We start from the raw sequence: 5,979 nt of genomic DNA, 5'->3' as shown, positions 1-5,979 counted from the left end.
TGAGTGTGACTTATGACTGATTATGATACAGCATGTCACATATTAGCTATACAACATTATAATGATATGAAAGGACAGCAAGATCATACTTACGCTAGTATTGTATACTTTACATACAAGCAAATATAAATTACATACACATGAGAAGATGCATAAAACATAAACCTCTTTAGTATAGACATTTCCAAGATCATGAGGTCTCAATTTCTTGTGGACATGTCAAATAGCTAAACTAGGCGTTATTTACACTATGTATACACAAAAGTATGTGGACACCCCTTCAAATGAATGGTTTCGGCTATTTCAGCCACACCCGCAGCTGACAGGTGTATAAAAAAAGAGTACACCGCCATGCAATCTCAATAGACAAACATTGGCAGTACAATGGCCTTACTGAAGAGCTCAGTGACTTTCAATGTGGTACCGTCATAGGATGCTACATTTCCAACAAGTCAGTTCATAGAATTTCTGCCCTGCTAGAGCTGCCAAGGGTCAACTGTAAGTGCTGTTATTGTGGAGCAACAATGGCTCAGCCGCGATGTGGTAGGCCACACAAGCTCACAGAACAGGGCCGCCCATGTGCTGAAAATTGTCTGTCCTCTAGGTTTGGCGGATGCCAGAAAAATGGTACCTGCCCCAATGCATAGTGCCAACTGTAAAGTTTTTTGGAGAAGCAATAATGGTATGGGGCTGTTTTTCATGGTTCTGGCTAGGCCCCTTAGTTCCAGTGAAGGGAAATCTTAACGCTACAGCATACAATGATATTCTAGATTATTCTGTGCTTCCAACTTTGTGGCAACAGTTTGGGGAGGCCCTTTCCTGTTTCAGCATGACAATGTCCCCATGCACAAAGCGAGGTCCATACAGAAATGATTTGTCGAGATCGGTGTGGAAGAACTTGACTGGCCTGCACAGAGCCCTGACCTCAACCCCATCAAATACCTTTGGAACGCTGACTGCGAGCCAGGCCTAATCACCCAACATCAGTGCCCGACCTCTCTAATGCTCTTGTGGCTGAATGGAAGCAAGTCCCCGCAGCAATGTTCCAACATTTAGTGGAAAGCCTTCCCAGAAGAGTGGAGGCTGTTATAGCAGCAAAGGGGGGACCAACTCCATAATAATGCCCATGATTTTGGATTGAGACGTTCAACGAGCAGGTGTCCACATACTTTTGGTCATGTAGTGTAGAAGAGACATCATTATCACAGGGCCCGGTCTAAAAAGCTCTATTTTACTGAAGAAATGATTAATTATTTCTGAATTGAGAGTTACAGCATGTTAGTGTTAAAATAACTTGCATAATTTGTCCCAACTTCAGCAAAAATGTTCACAGACATTTAACTTAAACCGACACCTGTAATCCTACTTTCAGTAAAGAAAGTTCATGTTCCATTTTCCTTTAGAGACTAGAGCCCTCAAACTCAACTCTGGACCTCAAAACAAGTTCCACTGCATTTTGTCATTCTTCTCCTCTAATCAGGGACTGATTTAGACCTGTGACACCAGGTGTGTGCAATTAATTATGAGGTATTACAGAAAACCAGCAGGCTCCGGACCTCGTAGGGTAAGAGTTGAGTACCCCTGCTCTAGAAGATACTACATCAGACTTTATTTAAGCCACCGTTTTCATAGGAAATCATGATTGGTCAGTTTAAACAGGTAACACTTCATATGGATGTTCTCTTTATAATGCGTTATAGGAGCATTAATAACACCTTCTATTCATAATGCATCAGGATGCACAACATAGGTGCTAATAACTGCTCATGGACATCTATAACTGCATAAAGCATTATCACCAGATGCCATATTTGAAAAGCACATTAGGATCGTTATATTATACATTCTGTGCTCATTAAATGATTGGCCATATTCTAATTTCACTGCACACCCTCTTACACCTATGTAACTCTGTCTTGCGGGCATAAAGGGATAGTTCACCCAAATTACAAAACTACATGTTGTTGTTGTTACCCTGTAAGCAATCTATGGACAAGATAAGAAAGCAAACCATGCTTTGGTTTTGTTTACTGTACTTGGTTAGGGAAATGCATTTTAGCATTTGTGGCACAAATCCAACTCAATAACCCTGTTAAAAGCATTTTTCACAAATCATCCTAAAGTGTCAACATTTGATTGTGTACCACAACTCAGTTATTTTAAGAGATTTGGACATGAAGCATGAAAACAATGCAAGAAAGGGGATATTGGCTTCACATTACCTGACATTGGATTTGATCTAAAAAGTTAGCATTTGAAGACAGTGGTCAGGTAAACAAAACCAAAGCATGGATTGCTGTCTGAGCTTGTCCATAGACTGCTTACAGGGTAAGGAAACCAAATGTAATTTAGTAATTTGGGTGAAGTCGTTACAGTATAGCCCTCTGACGCAATTTCCTAAAGAGCATTTCATGTAGGTCATACCACTTAGCTTCATAATCAAAGGCATTATGCTGCCTGCTTAAAATGCTGTAGGAATATATAGACATGTATTAGCAGCCATTAGTGCCTATGTCATGCAATATGATGTATAATGCATAGATTATAAGGTGTCATAAATACACTTATAACACGTTATGAAGAGGGTATTCATAGGAAGTGTTACCCGCAGTTCTTGCGGAAGGAACTGTACCCAAGTCCCCACCTACTAGTGACATTGTGAAAAATATCACACCTTTAGACAGGAATTGTGTAGCTATGTTGATATTTGTGTTCACCGTTTCATTAGAATGTTTATTTCAATCAGAGTGTCTGTCAGGTCAAATGACATACCCACATACATTGAGACCTTATAACCTTAGTGTCAGAAAATGTTTATTGTTTTCATATTTTGATGTTGGTAATATGACTTAGAATAATGTATTTGATATGTCATGTCTGTGGGTTGGTCCCATACATGTATGAATGGCTTTTGCTTGATGCTTTTTATAGTTAGTTACCTTACACATATATTTTGTTTGATTTCCTTATTACATTTTCATTACCATTTTATAGTACTATGCATTTTGACTGTTGGATTGATATGATCTACTCATACATTGCCAATACAAGTGAGTGAGTTAAGACTATTGTTTAATGAACGACTCAGGTCTGATGGATACAATTGTCCCTCATACTCTCATGTATTATTTATTACAATCTTTCCGCATGTATCTGTATGAGGAAAACTCCATTATTGTCATATCTATTTTTTAGCCTGCAAGTTTAGGAAGGCTATTCTGCAGAGTTTTGTGTATGGTCACAACTTGTTTTATTTAATACATTAACATTTTAGTAATTTAGCTGATTATCCAGAGCGACTTACAGGAGCAATTACGGGTATGTGCCTTGCTCAAGTGTACATCGCCATATTTTTCACCTAGTCGACTCAGGGATTCGAACCAGAGACATTTCAGTTACTGGTCCAACGCTTCTTAGTATTTGTAATATGGGTTTAATTCCTTTCTGTCACGTCCTGACCAGTATAGAGGATTATTTGTATTATTTGGTCAGGGCGTGGCAGAGGTATGTTTGTTTTGTATGGTGTTTTTTTTTGTGTATAGCTTAGAGGGGTGTGTTATTTATGTGTTCCAGGGTTTTGTGGTGTATGTTTTTGTATGAGTAGGTTCTAGGTTAAGTTTTCTATGTGCAGGTTTGGTTGCTAGACTCTCAATTGGAGGCAGGTGTTTCTAGTTGCCTCTGATTGGGAGTCCTATAAGTAGGTATGTGTTTTGTTTGTCACTTGTGGGTAGTTGTATGTTAGCACTGCTTTTGTTTAGCCTGCTACACTGTTCCTGTCGTGAGTTTTTGTTTATTGTTTTTTCCTCGTGGTCACATTTAAAATAAATGATGATGATGAGCACGCAATCCACCACATATTGGTCCACTTTGTCCGACAGCGATTTCAACATATCTTCTGACGAAGAGGAATGTGACAGAACTACCCACCACAACAGGACCAAGCAGCGGAGAAAGGAGCGGCACGAGGAATATATGGACTATACTGAGAGATGGACTTGGGAACAGATTCTGGCCGGAGAGGGCCCGTGGAAGAAGGCCGGGGTGGACCAGGAACGCTACCGAGGGACACGTCTAGCGAGGAAGCCGGATAGGCACCCCTAAGGATTTTTTTGGGGGGGGCACACGGGTAGTTTGGCAAGGCCTAGGAAGAGCCATAAGCCAGCTACCCGTGAGAGTATGGAGGAGCGTATGAGGTAGAGAGTGCCGTGTTTCGCTGAGGTGCGAACTATCTCGCCCATACGCACGCACAGTCTGGTGCGCGCCATTCCAGCCCCTCGCAGATGCCGTGCTAGAGTGGGCATCCAGCCTGGTAGGAGGATGCCTGCACAGCGTGTCTGGTCGCCGGTACGCCTCCTAGGACCAGGCTACCCTACACCCGCTCTACGTACGGCAACCATCAGGCCCCTGCACAGCCCAGTTCGCCCTGTACCAGCACCCCGCTCGTGCAGGGCTGCTAGTTCCATCCAGCCAGGACGGGTTGTGCAGGTGGTGCGGTCAAGGCCACCTGTGCGCCTCCATTGCCCAGTCTTTCCGGTTCCCACCTCTCATGCTAACCCGGAAGTGGGTACCTCCAGTCCGGCACGACCAGTACCAGCAACCCGGACCAAGCTTCCCATGAGCCCGCCTAGTCCTATTCGGCCTGTGCCCGCTCCCCGCACTAGCCCTGAGGTGCGTATCTCCAGACTGGCACATCCAGTACCAGTACCACGCATCAGGCTTCCAGTGCGTCAGCCCAGCCTCAAGAGCCCGTCACCAGCGTGCAGTCCAGAGTATCCGGCACCAGCGTGCAGTCCAGAGTATCCGGCACCAGCGTGCAGTCCGGAGTATCCGCCACCAGTGTGCAGTCTAGAGTATCCGGCACCAGCGTGCAGTCCAGAGTATCCGGCACCAGTGTGCAGTCTAGCCTCTCCAGCGTCTCATCCCGTCAGCGGGATCAAAATCCAGCGAAAAATCATATTGTCTGTCAAATTAGCATTACAAAAAAATCATAATTAAAAATAAATAATTTTTTTTTTTTTTTTTGAGATACACCTCTCCTGAATCGACCCACGTCGTCCGATTTCAAAAAGGTTTCACAGGAAAAGCAAATCATTAGATTATGTTAGATGAGTCCATCGTAAAAAGCAGCTTCATAGCCATTTTCCGACCAACCACTTGCATCACATATAATCAAAAAACAGCTAAATGCAGCACTAACCTTTTACAAACTTCATCAGATGGCACCCCTAGGACATCATGTTATACAATGCATGCATTCTTTTGTTCAATAAAGGTCATATTTATATATAAAAACAGCATTTTACATCGGCGTCTGACGTTGACTAAATAATTTCCCCTCAAATGCGTCCCGGTAAACAATGCTACAATTCCCTAAATTACTATCCGATAACGATTTTTTAAATTTATATTGTCAATCTAACATGTATAGATGAATATCTCTTGAGAACACCTGTCATACCAGATTTTAAATTAACTTTACTGGGTAATCACACTTTGCGATAAAAGGAGATGCGATACTCAGAAAATGAGCTAATATACAGAGCTCGGCGCCATCTTGGAAACAATCGCATGTCACATCTCATCTTGTATAATATTGTCAATAATCGCCTACCTTTAGTTGTCTTCATCAGAAAGCATCCCAGGTCCACAACAGATGTATTTTCGGTCGAAAAAGTCCATACTTCACGTTCCATTAGCCTGCTGTTGGTAGCGCGTCCTAGGGCTCTCTCCAAGCGCAGGGCTGAAGTTCCGGATAAAATGAGATTCTCCCGCCTGTAGGTTCGTTCAAACATGTCAAACGTTGTAAAACATTAATCTTCAGGGCCTGGAACACCAAGAGAGCCAATAAGATTCGAGGGGGATGATTTCATTGCCTTTAAAACCGTTTCCAAAGGTGGGGGTAGACATGGCCGCCGGCGTCATAATGGTGATGGCCCATCCCCTGTGACCAATTTCCAACGCGTCTCATTCACTGAGTTT

The sequence above is a fragment of the Salmo salar genome, chromosome ssa06 (genome assembly GCF_905237065.1).
Source record: "Salmo salar chromosome ssa06, Ssal_v3.1, whole genome shotgun sequence".
Lineage (NCBI taxonomy): Eukaryota > Metazoa > Chordata > Actinopteri > Salmoniformes > Salmonidae > Salmo > Salmo salar.
Note: the sequence above shows the minus strand (reverse complement) of the source record.